The sequence below is a fragment of the Sceloporus occidentalis genome, unplaced genomic scaffold (genome assembly GCF_023333645.1).
Source record: "Sceloporus occidentalis isolate IW3139 unplaced genomic scaffold, rSceOcc1.0.p SCAF_6, whole genome shotgun sequence".
Taxonomy (NCBI): Eukaryota; Metazoa; Chordata; class Lepidosauria; order Squamata; family Phrynosomatidae; genus Sceloporus; species Sceloporus occidentalis.
Window position 1 is genome coordinate 135,019,470 of NW_028316986.1, and position 18,110 is coordinate 135,037,579.

The 18,110-nt window shown below is 42.5% G+C and overlaps 1 protein-coding gene across 8 annotated transcripts in view; it reads left to right on the forward strand.

Annotated features, from left to right (window-relative positions):
* Positions 1–18,110, forward strand: part of MYT1L (myelin transcription factor 1 like) — a 444,499-nt gene that overhangs the window by 201,494 nt on the left and 224,895 nt on the right. The gene's annotated exons all lie outside the window — the stretch shown is intronic.

Sequence of the window (18,110 nt, forward strand, 5' to 3'; positions counted from 1 at the left end):
TCCAAACCAGATATTATCTTTTTCAGTTCTTTAATCTGCTGGGTATGCTGAATCTTCTCCTGTTTCCTTGCCGACTTTTCCTGGGCAATTGCTGCTTTTAGCTGTGTGATTTCTCTTCTCAGCACGCAGTTTTCGGACGTCAAACGTGCAATCTTGCAGTTTCCTTGCATGCACCTTTTAAACCAACGTGTTGCTTCGGACTGGCTTACATCATCATTACTCGATCCACTTGACCCAGACATTTCTCACAGGAACAGTAGGGTGGGCGTCAGTGTCACGTGGCCACCGTGACTGTTATGGACTGATTGGTCACGTGCGCCCTCGAGGGAGGGAGAAGCTAAGAAAAAATTAACATTAAGATTAATTGCCTCAGATGCTGCTGCCGAATAACCACAGGAGACCGTGTTGGAGGAAAGGCCACAACTTTATTAAGCAAACCATTGGTAGGGTTGGCACAAAGCATGAGGTCAGGATCTGCGAAATCAAACAACCCCACGTTTGTCTGATTAACCACAACCTGGCACCCACCAGGCATTGGGATGACCTAGGGGCTAATGAACACCGTATGATCGCATCTCTGCCATGCGTTCACATATTTGCTAAGCCCCTAGTCACCGGGAGGCGCTCTCGCGTTATGGCCCCCGCAATGGCCATACGCCTGCCCTATTCGCCCCCGGGTCCCGACTGACTCCCAAACCAGAGCTCCGTAGCCCTGGTACCACACCGTGCAGATCCTGGCCTATGCTGCCGCCACAAAGGCCGTTCGAAGAACGCCTACCGCCAACCCTGCCAAGAGCGATATAAAAGTTCACTGCAGGGCCAAGTGCGGACGAACAAAACCAGCGAAGGCCTTGATCTCCAAATTCTAATAGTCCTGATATCCTGTACAGGCATACGAGCCTGAGAGACAGCAGTGGCCACACCATTGCAGTAAGAATGACCTCCAAAATTGTCAGCTGGGAGACCCAATCGTAATGCAGTCATTCTTAGCACAGCAACACATGGTACCTGTACAAAGGTAAACCAACCAAATGTACAAACAAAATTGACAACCATAGGCCAAGATTCCCAAAGATTGAATGGCCTAGATCACCCATGCAAATGAGCCACGATGGTGACGCAACACCACTGTTTGCCCAACTCCCAATTGATTGCACTTGGACCAGCAAATAAAAGGACATACCATGCTTCAAAAGGCAATGACAGAAGCACAAGTGTCCTCCCAGCAAATCGCTCTTGGACCCAGCTACCAATTCCCCCAACCTGAATGACAATGGGACCACCGCAACTGAGTACAAATTAGTTGCTGAATTACATACACATGCAATTGTATACAATAACTCGATAATATAAGATAACAAAATGGTTGCAAGGCCACAGTACCAAATTCAAACATTATACAATGGCTTATGTATAAATCTTGTGTTAGGCAGAAGCAATTGGAAGCTAAAACTCCCTCCATTAGATTGGAACGTAATGACCTGTGAAGGAAATATTGTAATTAAGCAACACAACACAAAATTTAAATCAACCCTTAACTCTATCAGATTTTAAGGCTTGTTTGTTCAGAACAGCCACCATGTCTGATTATCACACAAAAACAAACTTTTTAGTTAGCGAATTTCGGAACACCAAATTCCTTGTTACGCCAAAGGGGAAGCGGCTCCCAAATTGTCATATCCCTCAGAATATTTGTAGCATGCAATCTTAAGGCCATATCAGAGCACACCAATGGCCTTGAAAATACACACAACCCAATGCTCCCAGCTGCATCAGAGTGGACCTGCAACTTATCACCCAAGCATCAGGAACTTTGCCAAATGGCATTCCCATCAAAACCTTTTAGGAATTGAACCAAATCAGCAGGTCATCATACATATAGCTCTGGAATTCCTTGTTACGCCAAAGGGGAAGCGGCTCCCAAATTGTCATATCCCTCAGGATATTTGTAGCATGCAATCTTAAGGCCATATCAGAGCACACCAATGGCCTTGAAAATACACACAACCCAATGCTCCCAGCTGCATCAGAGTGGACCTGCAACTTATCACCCAAGCATCAGGAACTTTGCCAAATGGCATTCCCATCAAAACCTTTTAGGAATTGAACCAAATCAGCAGGTCATCATACATATAGCTCTGGAATTCCTTGTTACGCCAAAGGGGAAGCGGCTCCCAAATTGTCATATCCCTCAGGATATTTGTAGCATGCAATCTTAAGGCCATATCAGAGCACACCAATGGCCTTGAAAATATACACAACCCAATGCTCCCAGCTGCATCAGAGTGGACCTGTTACTTATCACCCAAGCATCAGGACCTTTGCCAAATGGCATTCCCATCAAAACCTTTTAGGAATTGAACCAAATCAGTAGGTCATCATACATATAGCTCTGGACATATTACATACTGATGTAAAAAACTTAGGGCCCGCCAGAGCTCAGGCTAGCCTGGCTCAAGAGGCTATACTAGGAGCCACCACCTTGTAAGTAAAGTAAAGGTGACCCAACAAAACTGAATATGTTTTAGCATGAGCTGGGGACACCCACAGCATATCCCAGCAAATAACACAGCTTAGCAAACTATCATGAAGCTGTGAGGAGAGGCCAATAACAAAATCCAAAGAAAGCCCAAGAAGGGCATGGGGGAAACAGGACCCTCGGCTAGAAAGCAGCCAACTGAACCCGAGATCCAGAAGCCAATAATGTAAAGGTATTAAACAACTCACATTCCAAAAGGTACTAAAAGTCTCAAAGGCTGAATGGTCTTGTCAAAATACCAGTTACCATCGAACTGGATACCCAAAAGATGAAAATCATCAGGATGGACAGGGAGTAACCTGAAGGCAGACTGGATGTCGCACTAGCCAAGAGTGCACCCTTCCACAGGCCTGAACAAGTCAGACAGCAGCATGGTCAAAGGAGGCATACCGGACTTGAACACAGCTCATCTGGTATGGCATCGTTAACCGATGAACCAGGGGGGTGAGAAAGGTGATGGATAATCCTAAATTCACCAGGTGCTTCCTTGGGAACTACTCTCAGCGGAGAAATATGTAACTTGGTCAAAGGTGACACCAAAAAAAAGGACCTGCAACACACCCAGCCTGCATTTCTTTGTTGATCTTGGCTCTAAGGACCTCAGGCATGGACCTAGCAGACTGCAGGTTCTTGGGAAAATGGTGAGCGAGGGGTGCAGAAACTGGTATCCTGAAACCAAAAGAAAACCCTCAGCTAAATAAGAAGCAGCCTCCCTGTTAGGGTATGCTGCAAGCAAAGGGATAAGGGCCTTTGTTTTAACAGAAGAAAAAGCCAACAAGAAAACCTGGGCAGGAGAAAAGGCAACTGAGCTACTTATGGCCCCCTGCACTCCCGGTTTCAGGTCCCCCAGGACCCTCTTTTTTGCTGGCAGTCGCCATAGCAGGGCGCCCTCCCCGAAAGGGCTGGGAAACCTGAGCAGAACGTGTGCAGGAAGACCTGGGATGAGCCCCTTTACAATTATTATAACAATGATCATATCTACACTGTGTACAGGTACAACGTCCTGCATTAAAGTCCCAAGGAAACAACGGCCTTAAAGACCGTAAAACCATCCATCCAGTTGGCAAAGGTGTGCTCAGCAGGATCCACCTTTGGCTCATGCTTTGGCTTCTTCGTGGATGTAACAGCTACCGCTTCTTTTCCTTTAGGCTGAAGAAGGGAAAAAACATCCACATAGCATCCCCTCAAAATGCTCCTGCGCACTCTCTTTGACAAGTGCGCACCAGGGGGACGCTCACCCGGAGAATAGATGGGGAACTCAGCAGCCAATGGATCAACCCACACACCCTGAAGTCCGGGGCGCCAAGCCCTCCTCTTAACGGCCCAGCAAGGCAAACCAGGAACCAAAGCATGCTCGACCCAAAAACTATCCCTCCCCAACGGCACCGCAGGATGATCGCCACCTTCAGCGGCAGGCTGGACGGCCCCATCCAAACCAGCTCTGCGACGTCTCCTTTTGGCCTTGTGCTTTCTTTTCTTTTCCTTTCGCCGATCATCCGATGAAGAAGGTCCCAGCATGTCGTCCTCTTCAGATGACGTGGAAGACGACCTAGAACTGGATGAGCTGGAAGAGCTGGATGTGTGCCGTCTAGAAGGTTGAGATGCAGGAACAGACGAGCTGGACACCTGACGTCTGGAAGGCTGAGATGCAGGAACAGGTGGTGTTGACACACTAGCAGATAGCCCCGATGTAGTGGCCTGCTGAATAAGCTCCGCAATAGACTTTGACAGGGTGGCCAAAGCCTCTGGGAACAGTCCTGCAGCCGCACTAGGCTGTGACGAAGATGTATCAGTAGAAGGCATACCCACAGAGAGATGTCCCACATTCGAACCTCTGCTGGAGCCCGATGACCTATCTGGCCGAAATGGCACCTCACTGGGGCTTTCCGTTGAAGTAAAATGCTCCAAATCTTAGACCTCTTGGGAGTCTTAGGAGGCATGTTAGAAACTATTCAAGCTCTCTCAGAGGAGAGCAATCAAGTCCAAAAACACTAGTCTTTAGGCCCAAACAAGACCTGCTGAGGCTCCCTCAGAGGAGAGCAATCAGGTCCAAAAAAACACTTGTATTTAGGCCCAAGCGAGGCCTGCTGCGGCTCTCTCAGAGGAGAGCAATCAGGCCAAGACAGTTGTATATAGGCCCAAGTGAGGCCTGCTGTGGCTTCCTCAGGGAGAGCAATCAGGCCAAGACAGTTGTATATAGGCCCAAGTGAGGCCTGCTGTGGCTCTCTCAGAAGAGAGCAATCAGGCCAAAACAGATGTATATAGGCCCAAGTGAGGCTTGCTGTGGCTCTCTCAGAAGAGAGCAATCTTTAGGCCAAAAACAGTTGAATATAGTCCCAATTGAGGCCTGCTGTGGGAGAAGGCTCAGCTCCTCCTCCCTTCCTGCTTGGCTCCTAACCATCCGGAGCCAAGCGCCGACTGAGGGCCGGGGCTGGCAGCATGGCCTATATAGGCCTATGCCCCGCCCTCAGTACCACCTGACCAGGAGACTCCTCCTTCAGGGCAGCTGAACCAATCATCTGCCCTGGAGGACCGGAACTCCCGATCACCGAGCCCAGCTCCCAGAGCGTCGCGGGGCGGAAGGGCCTCCCTTTCGCCCCGCGCACCAATAGGGAGCTGGGGCAAGCCCCAGAGCACTCTGGGGCTTGTAGTCGTTCGCTGCGTCTAGCGGCAAAGCGGTCAGCCCGCCGAGTCGGGCAACCGCTTTTTAACAACCACTGAGATAAACAACCACTCACCAAAGAGCATTTACGGCTATGGTTCCTATGCATTGGAACAATCTCCTGGAAGAGATCCAACTTATCTCTACTCTGGATGCCTTTAAGAAGGCATTGAAAACTTACCTCTTCCGATTAGCATACCCCCCGACTCTTTATAAAGAATATCACCCTCAAACAGAAGTCTGCCTCAGGATGTTAATTGGAATCGGCACACAATATGTTTTAGATAGAACATTGTTTTATACTTTGATTTTAAATAATTGTTATTGGAACTATTTGTATTGTGTTTTATGTTATTGTATTATATATTTTGACTGTAATCCCGCTTCGATCCATCGGGAGAGGCGGGAAAACATAAATAAAACTTATTATTATTATTATTATTATTATTATTATTAAATCAGGCTTGTGTGAAAAGAACAAATAAGCACATTATAAAAGGCTCTTTTCCTCTAAGCAATCAGCCTCAGAGTCCTGCTGAAACAAACAAACAAACAAAAAATCTTCACTTGCCTATGGAAAAATTACCGGGAGGATGCCAGTCTAACCTTTCAAGAAGGTAGTTCCAAAGCCTGGAAGCAGTCACCAAGAAAGCTTTTTCTGCAGATCCCTCTACATGAATGTATGAAGATGGTGGAACATACAGAAGGAATATCGTAGAATATCTCAAAACATGAGCAGACATATATAAGAGAATGTGTTTTTTTCAGATAATCTTGTTGCTGTGACTTCAGCCAGATGTGCAGAGTAGTTAATAGCTCTGCATGCTGATCATCCTTATCTCCCCCCCCCCCCCCACACACACACACAGTTAAAGTGGTGCTGCATCCTGATATCTCCTTTGTCCTAAAGGTGATTTCTACCTTTCATCTTCAGCAAGACTTGACACTGCTGATACTGTATTCATACAGAACCCCTCGTCACTGTTAAAAATAGCATTGCATTCCTTACGTGTAAGAAGGGTACTGGCCTTCTCTGTCAGCTGGACAATGGCATTTTGTAAAATCTCATGACTTTTTGTGGGATATTGTGGTCCATAGAAGGGTTTTCCACTTTCCTGCCAAATGATTTCAATTTGGACAGTGCAAACTACCTTACTCACCCTTGAGCTCCTTCACCTTCTCATTTCAGAAGGTCCAGAAAGTCACATTCTTCTAGAACGCATACTTCTACAGCCTTTTTGAAGGGTAGCCCACTACACAAATTGAGCAAACTGCAACTTGGTTACAACCTTTTACTCTCATCTCACATTTTCAGTTATATCTGCAGACAACAGTTGATGCCTCTTCCATCTGCGGTGTTCTGTCATCTCTGTTGTCCTGATGTGAATCCTCCTCTGGTGGTGAGCCATTGTGCAAATTATTCATATGTGTGAAACACCGACAGCATGACAAAGTAGAACAGGCTACCTGCTTATAATTGTGGTTCGTTGAGAGGTCTTCTGTGAATTTGCACAATCCTCTTTTGTCCCCCTTTCTACTTTGGCTTATATTATGGCAGAGACAGAACTGAGGAAAGATCACTAAGGTGCATGCTTGAGTGGGTGAAGTGAAGGAGTGGTGGCAGACCTTCCTGCTGGAATCAGTCAATTCTGGAATCTTCCAAGAGGGGCTTCACACATGTGCAAAACTCATTTGTGTGAAATTACAGATGGCCACTTGAAGAACCATAGTTAATAGTAGACAAGTTGTTCTTTGCTCTTCTTTTGAAATAAGACCTTGGTGAGACCAGTTTTTCTGGGGAAAAACACTTTTGCATCTGGATGTCTACCATCAGATTTGGCATTCTTGAGCCAGAGACAATTTCAGGAAAGTTGAGTTTTCATATCTATCTGATGCAAAACTCACCTTTCCTGAAATTTGCCACTGTAAATAATTTATATTGCTGGTTTTCTGTTTTGTATGAATTTATTTTGTTGCATTGATTGGATTTTATGGTTTTTAATTGTTGCTGCCTGGGGGCTTCTTATAAGCATGTGACAGGGTATAAATTAGTGGGATACAATTTTATATTTTTTGTGAATTTGTGTTCTGTATAAGCTATATAATCATAGTAACTGAAATTTTGTAGGCAACTGCAGGAGATGAAGTTATGGCTACATTCATTGTAGGGTTATAACCGATTCTGAAGATTACTTTTGAATCTGACTATTTACATAAGCACTTTATTGGCATTTGCACTTGTCTATTCATGTTTGTTATATCGCGATGGCCATTGGTTGATTGACCAAACTATTACGATTTGGTTGGTTGACTGTCAAAAACAATATTCTGCACAAATCCTTAGATTTTAAAAACAACAACAGAGAAATACCACAGATATAGAAGTGTAAGAAAGCATTTAATTCAATTAAAAGTACTTGGAATTTTCTGTGGTATTGTACCATATAAGACACTAGAAGCTGTGAAAATTGGCTCAGTATGCAGTTTCCTCATACAGCAAGTGATGAGATGAAATGCAGAAGCCAATTAACAACAAAACCTTTATGCAGAGTTAAGCTGCAGGCATTTGGGTAGCGAACCAAGTGAAGGAAAATGTTTGCTAATAAGTCCTCATTCTCAGTCCATCCAATCACGTGGTATTTTTGCAAGAGGAATGTAAAGTCTCTTGCATCACCTGCCCTATCATTCGTATCTTGCTGCAGTCTGGCATGGAACTAGATAGAAGAAGACATACATCCTCACTTTCTTGGGGATGTGTGCTGCTTAGCCATCTAGGGGAATGCATGAGAATTGTGCCTATCAGAATGAATCCAAATTTTCTTCAAAGGAGAACAAAGTTGTATTATAATGACATCTAATGGAGTATTTATATAGCACTTGCAATGATTTAGGTATGGCCAGCTCCAAAGAAGGTTATAGAAATATTGCCATCCCAAGTGAATCAACAGTATCCACTTGAATGGCTCCTGTCTTATCTAATTTCATTTCTGTTTGATGAGATAACATAATTTTTGTTGTTTTCTGCTCCTCCCTCTTTCCTGAACCATTACTGCTATTACTGGAGCTGACAAGACTAGGTTGTAATGGATCTGACTGAATATACAACCTTAAATGACACCTGATACATGGGGGGGTGGTGAAGAATCTAGGATAATTTATTTCAGGGAGGCAAACAGAATCAAAACCAGAAATTGAAATGGACCCTTATTCCCTCTCTCTCAGTGTATCTGAAAAATAAAAGTGTAAATAAATTGAGATTGCCACTGTGGGATCTTTTTGCTGAAATAAACCAAAACTACCATCATGGTATGATAATATGCTCCCTGTCTGTAACCTGAATGATGCTGAGCAGATAAGTAAGTGTCTTTGGTGAATTCTTATGCTTCTGGGGTTTGTCTGGACTAGAGATAAGGAACAGGTCCAGCTTTTATAAGTCCCAGCCAACATGGCTAATAGTCAGGAAATGATGGGAGTTGTATTCTAGCTGCTCTTCCAATGTTATTCCATGTTGATTAAGCAGTAGAGGTGTATAACATATTACTATTTTTACACTCATCCCTCCACATTTGCGGCTTTGACGTTTGCAGCTTTGATTATTCAAAGATTTTATTAATATGTTCTCTCTAGGAATATCTAGGTTTCTCCACATTTACAGGAATCCTATGCCCCTAACCCCAGCAAATGTGGAGGGACAAGGGTCGTTGTTCCAATGATTCTAGTTGCTTCATGCATTCTACCAAGGACCATAGTAATTTTCAATTATAGATTTTGTAAGAAAGTAAATCCATCAACCTGCCCAGCCCTATAAGTCAGAACTAAATTTGGTCTGCCTTGTGCAGAACTGGTAACCCAAGTTTTGGCATGAACCAGAGCCAAATAGGACCAGTTGTAGTCATAGCTGAACCCACAGCAGAAACAAACCTAAATTTTAGTGGTTTGACTCTAAGATTTATATTCTGTCCTGATTGATGGATCTTGGCACACTCTAAGGCTATGTCTGTCTACTTCTGATGTCAGAATTTAGGCAGTATAATCATTATGCAAAGAGCTGTAAAATGATTGAAACTAATTGGACTTTGCCCACTCCTCATTTTAGTACTGCCAAGTGTACAGCAATAGAAAAATCTCTGAGGTCTGGCATTCTCAGTGATTATTCCTGCTGAGGACCCAGCCTAATTAACTGTATCATAGTATGAGAGTCAGTGTCACAGTCCCACTTGCCAAAAGTTATAGAAACCAGGAAGAAAAAAAGGGAGATTTAATAGCTAGCTATTTCAAGAAATTCTCATTTTTTTCCAAGTACCACATCCACCCACCTCTTTATGTCTCCTATTTTATTTGACTTTTCACACAACAAGCAATCAAGAAAATAATAAGCCCCTAAAGGAGAGGAAAAAAACCCTATATAACCCTTAGAGGGAAAAAAAGAGCTATGAAAATCTCCCACTGTTTCTTGTTTCCTTGCTAAAGCTTTGATCACCCTCTGTCACCAAATCTCATCAGACCAGCTGGTTGTTACTCTCTTATTTTATTTCTTAAAATGTTCAAAGCTGTGGGTCATTTTGAAAGAAGGACAGCAACATTCAATCAGTTCACACCAGATTTTGGAAATCTGTATTCTCCTCCCACTCAACCCTTCCTCACACATCAGAGCCAGGACTGTATGCTAATGGCTGAGTTCTCATTTTGCCTTGTTCATAAACCATTCTCTTCATTCATCTTTCAAATGCTAGGTGTTGAACTTTTTTTCCTGTTTCACGATCCACAGAGTAGCCTTCTTACCTCTAAAGAAGAGAAGTAACAAGCATAACTTGGATGTTCATAAATGTCATCAAATGTTTTCAGGAAGTCATGTAGCCAAGAAAGACAATTTAGGGGAATTCCCATTCCCATTTCACTGGCCTTCTTTGTCAGCTGCACAATGGCATTTTGTAAACATTTTGTAAGAAGTTTGAATAACTCTGCATTAGCTCAACCTCAGTAAATCCAAGGACATTTTTAGAACTGCTGCAGATTTCTTAGTTGTGATATTCTGCTGGCATGTAGATTAATGGAGCAAACTGCTCCTACAGTGGCAGAATCACTTGTAGAATGGGCTCCTATAAAAGTATGTACTGTATATTGTATATCATTATATGCCAATAATGCTCTAGGAAGTCTAGCTATGTGAGATTTTTTTAAAATTAAAATTTTATTATTAAAAAAAGCACACATACATACTGTATTTTTTGGTGTATAAGACTACTTTTTAACCCAGGAAAATCTTCTCAAAAGTCGGAGGTCGTCTTATACGCCGGGTGTCATCTTATAGGGCAGGTGCTGAAACTTCCAAGCCGGACTGGAGAATCTGCAGTCGCCCCATATGTAACTGAAGGGCAGAGCAAGCTGCAGTTGTCCGGGACACCTGGGGTATGGAAAAAAGAGACATGTTTGCAATACCGCTCTGATAGTCTTGGAGACAGGGAGGGCTGGACAGGCAGGGAGAGCTGACCAATTCAAGCAGGCTTTGTATACAACAAGTTTTCCTGCTAAGTACCTGCATGCCATAAGCATTTGAATTAAAATTACCATATTGAAATCAAATCTGATGCTTTTTAGATTTTTATTTGGTGTGCGTTGGAAGAGGGGTAGTCTTATACGGCGAGTATATCCCAAACTCTATATTTTAACTGGAAAAGTTGGGGGTTGTCTTATACACCCAGTCGTCTTATACGCCAGAAAATACGGTACATACAAAATCTTACAAATATCAGTCATATAAGATAAGAAAGATATAAGCAAATGAACATGTGCAATTGTATACATTAGTTACCATTCATTAATCTAACATCTTCATTTCATACATGCATTTATCTACTACTACTAGGCGGTTTATCTGTATTTTTTCAACTTCTGACCGTTATATTAACATATTCTAATTCGTATTATATCTGTTCTATTCCAATAACATCTTCATTCTTGTTTCTTCAATCATTACCCAACTACTCCTTCCTTCTTTTCTTTACCTTTAGTTTTATCTTTCCCCTCCTTTCTCTGTTCTTTACCCCTTTCTAATTCCTTTTTAGTCTTTAATCAACCATTCCTTAATCTTTCTTACATCATCCAACCCTTCTGCTCCTTTCCCTCTCTTCCTTCCTTCCACTTTCCCCTTCAATTCTCACCTACTCTAACCTCTTCTCACATACTCTTACCTTCAGTCACATACCTTTACCTTCATAAGTCATCCATACTAACTTCCTTCCTAATGATCACTGATTATTATTTCATTCCTGTCTTCCTTTCGTTCCCTATATATTTTTTTAGGTATGAGACATTTGACTCTGGCTAATCACTGCATATGTAGACATCTAGAAAACTGCACTATGTATTGCATGTTTTGAATGGTACTATGGTCTCTCTCATTCACACACACACTTCAGTTGTTAATAGAGTCAATGTGCAATATCATCTACACATTTAATAATTTGTCAGTATATACACACAAGTGCTGATTTATGAATTATTGAATCATGTTACAAAAAGTAATCCCTGTTCTTCATACGTATGTTCTGGATTTTTTTGAAAATGACTTTGACTTTATACAAAAATGCACTGTGGGTAGGGGCTCTCAGATTCTCCTTTTGTATTCTGAAGCCTATTGCTAAATCTTTCTTTCAGGTACATGGCAAGGGTTTCAGATAAGTAGCACAGAGGAAGTATTATCCTATGCTGTAATGTACAAATTGGCATCGATGGTGTGTACCCACCCTGTTAAGTGGGATGCCATACTTCCTTTCTAAATGCAACGGCTGGCATATCTTCACTGTGTAAAAATGACACATTACTTGATTCTTTTATGGGTGCATTGATTATTTTTCTTCAACAAACTTCTTCAGTACAGCTGTCTTTTCACTTAATGAATCCATGTGAAAGCAATAAATTCCTGAAGTTTGTTCTCTCTCTCTGTTCACTTCTCAGTGAGATGGTCTGAAAAAACACAGGGCAAGATTTTTAGATCTCAGTAAACATGTTTGTAAAAAGCAAACTCTTAAGTGGGAAAGAAAGTTCAACAAATATCTTCTTTTCACAACAATCTTCTGTGAATATGGCAAGAATTTTGTTCTCCAGGAGAGCAAATATACCACAGGACCAAAATCTGTTTCTTTTTAAGTGTGGCAGGGATGTCAGAGGAGTCATGCAGCCAGCAAACAACCCTTCTCCTCCTAAGTTGAAACTGTGCATTTAAACCATGTTCCTGGTTTCATGGTTTGTCAGCCTGACGAATATGTGTGATGCCATCCTTTGAAATGTGTGACAAAAATCCCACTCAAGGGAGGGCACAGCCAAAACTTTTCAAGGAAAAGAATGGGAAGCAAAGTAAAATTCATTTTGCAAACTTGCAATTAAGTTTCCACAAGCTTTTGCTTCTATGTTCAACATTTTTCATGTCAATAATTTATTATAATGAACAGTGGTGGAAAAGATCTACACAGGGCAGAGATGAATTTGAGTTTTAAGTGAATTCAACTAGATTTTCACATGACAATGATCTTTTTGAATTTTGTAAACTCCATATTTAAATCAGGAAACAATGTAGACATTTGGGGGGATGTGTTAGAAAGATAAGGTTGTTTGAACCTTGTAATCTGTTTACAGACTGTTCTTAGGTTGATCTTGCTATTTGGTTTCAATCTTAATCCTTTTCTGTGTATTTTTAAATACAAGATATGTTTAAAAAGAAAAAAAAGATGGTGATTTCCCACAAGCAACCTGGCAAAAGTAGCTTTGCATAATGATCTTCTAATCATAACTGTATCTTGGAAGAGGGTGTGATGAGTGACAAAATGAAAAATAATGCTATTACCACCAAGAATAAGCTCATTGAATCAATTGCTGAATAATGACTCAAATCCCATTGAGTAGATGGTCTACTCTAGTTGGGGCTAGCAACTGGATTCAGGCTACTCAAGTCCCATTAAATATAATGGCAGAGCAAAATGGTTCCCCTTAGATAAAATGGGAAATCAAGGTTTGCTATTAGGCATTTATACTTTTTTGGAATATTTTCAAGCCGTGGATGCTTGAATCCATGGATAAAAATCCGTGGATAAAGGGGGCCGACTGTACTGTATATAACCATGTATAAGTCTAGAAATTTTAGTCAAAAATTGACCCAAAAACTTGAATTCTCAACAGGACAATATAAGTACTGTACGTTAACTCTTATTTAAAAAGGAACCGTCACCTTCTCTGAGTAGAGTGGTGAAAGGTGAGAGCTTAGTGTGCCCCAGGAGCACTGATCCCTGCTACTCTCTATGTCATGGGACCACTTCTGAATGAAGTTGAATGCCTGGGCAGGAACATGGTGGCAGTGGCAGCTCTTTGGCACTTCCCCTCAAAGGAGCACTGTGATGATGAGACTCATCCACCCAACTACTTTTTCTTATGGCAGCACAATGGGGCTTTTTTTCCTAACCGCTGGCACCAATTATGTGACAGAGACACTCCAAATCAGGACTCTCTTAAATGCACTATAACTCACTTGATCTCTGGGTTTCAAATCCTCCCCCCAAAAAGCTTGGCACCTATTATCTAATGCCGTGATGGCGAACCCGTGGCACGCAGCCCAGTTTCGCCGGGCACAGGGGGTGAGGGAGAAGGCGGAACGGGCACGTGCCCGTTCTGCCTCCTCCCTGCCATTTTCGGGCCTCCTGCTGTCTCTCTGAGACAGCGGGAAGCCAGAAAATGGTGCCTGGGAGAAGGAAACAGTGCGCGCGTGCGCGCGTCTGTCTCCTCCCCCTCGGCCTGCCTTCACTCTGCGCTAAAGGGCTCCAAAGAACCCTTTAGCACGGAGCGAAGAGCCGAAGGAAGGGGGCTGGGACGCGTTCCCAGCCTCCTTCCCCTCGGCCTGCCTTCGCTCCCCGCAAAAGGGCTCCATGGAGCCCTTTTGCGGGGAGCGAAGAGCCGAAGGAAGGGGGCTGGGACGCTTTCCCAGCCTCCTTCTCCTCGGCCTGCCTTCGCTCCCCGCAAAAGGGCTCCATGGAGCCCTTTTGCAGGGAGCGAAGAGTCGAAGGGAAAGGCCTGGGACTGGTGCCCAATCCCTTCCCTTCGGCCTCCCTCCCCTTCTGCCGAAAGGGCCTCATGGAGCCCTTTCAGCCTAAGGAAGAGGCCGAAAGGAAGGGCCTGGGACGGGTTCCCGGTCCCCTTCTCCTCGGCCTCCCTTTCCTCGGAGTGAACGGGTCCCTTGGAGCTGTCCTCCGAGGACTGTTTGCCGGCCTCTGACAGCCCCAAAGGGACTCTCAGAGGCCGGCAAACAGTCCTCAGAGGACAGCACGCTATCCTCCAAGGTCAATTTGCTGGTCTCTGAGAGTCCCAAAGGGACCCTTTGAGGCAAGCAAATGCGGGGTAAGGGAAAAGGGGGACAGAAGCTCCGCCCCTGGGGGAGGAAGCTCCACCCCCTGGGAGCAGGAGCTCTGCCCCTGGCACCCAGCCCCCATCCTGGGGGTAGAAGCCCCGCCCCCGGCATGCGAACTACAAAAGGTTCGCCATCACTGATCTAATGTGTCCCAAACTTAAAAGGCCTTCCTCTCTCTACTTGTAGCATTTTAAATATCTTTCTGAGATCACTTCAGACAACTACTTGTTGAAAAATAAAGGAAAAACTTTATTTACAAGTCAGTTTGTTTACAGTATCTTTCTTGGGGATGGAATTGAAGAGTGATATAGTGTATAGCAGCTTTGATAGTTACAAGGTATAACAATCCCCTTCCCCCCCTAAATTTTACTAGTGGTTCCTATGTTACTGTTTCACACAAACCTTTGTCTTAAGTTGTATATCCTTTCTGGTACACTGTAACTTCTCTAGTCACCCTACTTAAACTCCCACATTTGAACTCTCTTTCTTCCAACCACCACTCAAGCACTTATAGTAATTTCCATAGCCTTTCTGGGTGTTATCTCACCAGATATCACTGGATATCTTTAACCAAGGACTTTTTAAGTCCCTAACCTGGGTACTTAAAACCCTTTCCAACTGGCTCTCTCAGCAATATATCCCAGCCAGCTTGGCTGTTAAAACCCCTCAGGGTCTAATAAACCTCGAACTCAGAGCTCTGTCCCTATCTAACTCACACACTCCTCTCTTCCTATTTATACTTACTCCTGGGAATAGCCCCACCGTTTCTAGCTTCACTCCCTTTGGCTGTTCAAACCTCACTCCTGTTGGTTGTTCCAACATTTCAATCTGCCTGTTTTGTCCATAAGCACCAAGAGGAATCATGCTTTAATAAGATATTTCTGTATATTGGTCAGGTTCTTTGGATTAAAATTAGGCAAAATGAGTACATTACAGTTAAAAGCTATAATCACTGCTAATGTAGTCACCATTGTATTTGTTTTGCCTTTTCATCCATTTTGTTGTCCCCACCTGTTCCTGGTCACCTTCCTCATTTAACACAGAGCCACAATTTACCATAGTTCCCTCCTCATCCTTCCAGCCTTTAGGGTGAACATGAACAGTCATGCCTGCCAGAATTTTGTAAATTCTTCAGCATCATTTTCTTTTGGTTTGTCTTTTATTTATATTCTTTGTACATGCCCCTAACTTTTACCCTTGACATATCCACCGTCAATATCAGAATCCATAATTTTGCCTCCAAAATTTGCCCTTGACTTATATGAACCCAACTTATAAGTCGAATATACAGTATATGGTAAGATGTTAACCACATGAAAAACTGGTCATTGTGAAATGAGCTCTTGAAATAGACAGTCCTCTTTATCCTCCAGAGAAAGATAATGCTTTTAATTTGCCCAGGATGGACATTGGCTTCCCTTTACTACCGATTGTCATGTGCAATGTAGTGTTTGCTAATGGCAAAGGTATCCAAAATCGTGACGCCCTGCTTGTAAACATCCCAAGGCATTTCACTGGCAGCTGGTAAATTGGGACTGCATGGACCTTTTTCTATGACCATTCTCATGTTTTTATATAAACTTCCCTGAGACATGTAATTCTTCATACGTCTCCATAGAGTCCAAGAAAAGATTGTCAAACGAGAAGATTTAGGTTTCTGAGAACTACCTTAAAGAGCTATGGGAAATAACTATCTAAGGAAACTGTGGAGTCTTTTCCCCTGGATATTTTCAGGAGAAATGGGGTGGGGGAGGCATAAAGCCAAGTGCACAAAGGATGATCTAGTTATTCTGAGATCTAAATCAGTGCAGTATTATGAACTCCATTACTGTTGAGCTTCTTTACAGTTCAATTCTAGATAATGTTATATATAAAGATGAGAAATCTCCCATGGGGACTGATACTATAAAATTTGTCCACTATCTATTCCAAATTGCTCCTTGAGGCTGTCTTCCCACCCACCCCTGCATTTTGGGTGATTCACGTTGGTGCTGAGCAAAGTGTCAGGACATTCCATTTTTATTAATGCATTAATGATTAAGTAGCAACAGCTTGATTCTCCGTCAGATATTAAGAGGAATGCTATATATCCAACAACTTAAAAGAAAAAAGTAGGAGCAGGTTCAAAACAGTACAAAAGGTCAGGACTTCACATTTCTCTGTAATTTTTGATATTAAATTATCAACAACTAAGAAGGAAAAAATGGGCAGCTTTAAACACAGTGTAGAAAAAAACCCTTCAGATTTGTCTGTAACTTTGGATTATGACATACATACAAGAGAATGTGACAGTCAAAGTATAAATAGAAATTAGATATTCACACAACTTGAGATAGTCACATATCTTGAGAGCCAGCATGGTGTAGTGGTTGGAGTATTAGGCTAGAACACTGACAGACTAGGGTTCAAATCCCTGCTCAGTCATGGAAACCCACTGGGTAACCTTAGGCAAATCACACTCTCTTATCTTCCGATGAGGCCAAAGGCAAACCCATTCTGAAAACATTCTGCCAAAAAAACCCTGTGATAGGTTTGCTTTAGAGATGCCTTAAGTCAGAAATGACTTGAAGGCTCACAACAGTAAAACATGTTTCACAAAATTATTCTGTGCAGAAATACAAGTGTTTTTTTAAAAAAAATGCAAAACCCCTTTCTCTATGTGCAGAGAACACTGTTTCGAGGCTCCAGTGTGTACATGTGTGTGGGTGATATAAAATTAGTGTTTATGCACACAAAAAAAATGGTTTTTGCACAAGAAACCCATGTGTATTTTTGAAAATAATGGTACAGTCTACATAAAGATTATCCTTTTTCCAGGGCTGAAATACAAAACTTTGCGAAACCCTCACAGTTTTTTTGATGCTAACAAACAACCCAAAAAAACCACCATTCTTTTAACACCCAAAACACTAATTTTACTTTTAAAAACCCCTCCCTCCTCTGGGTTTCTGATATGTGTTTTTGGATGAAAAGTCTTTATTTTTAGACACAAAGAAACATTCTTTTTGTGCACCCTGTACTTATTGTTTCCAGTAAGTAACATGGACTTTGTGTGTGTGTGTGTGTACTATTAGCCAAGAAACATAATTTTTCCACAAGCAATTTTTGTAGTTAGCAGGAAATGCGAGTGCATGTATGTTTCTGTGCCACAGTGTAGTCGTTCACACTCCTCCCCCAATTTTAGCACAAAACCCCATTGTATTTATGTGCAGGATAATTTCATGAAACGCTTGGGGATATAGCAATGCTTAAGTGAGAAGTGTTCAGTAGTGTGCATTTCTTCCTGCAGTATGGAGAAGGCTGGAAACTATTTGTTCTCATGAAACAGTTGAATATTTACACCTCTAGGCTGAGATCAGTATTTTGACAGGTTCCTGTCTTTGAATCAGTGTTACTTTGTTTACTGTCCGACTGAAGGCTAACCTTCACCCTTGCAAATTGAAATAGGTTTTGTCCACAATTTCTCGTATTTGGCTTATCCATCTTGTCCACAGTCTTGATTGATTTCCCAGTGC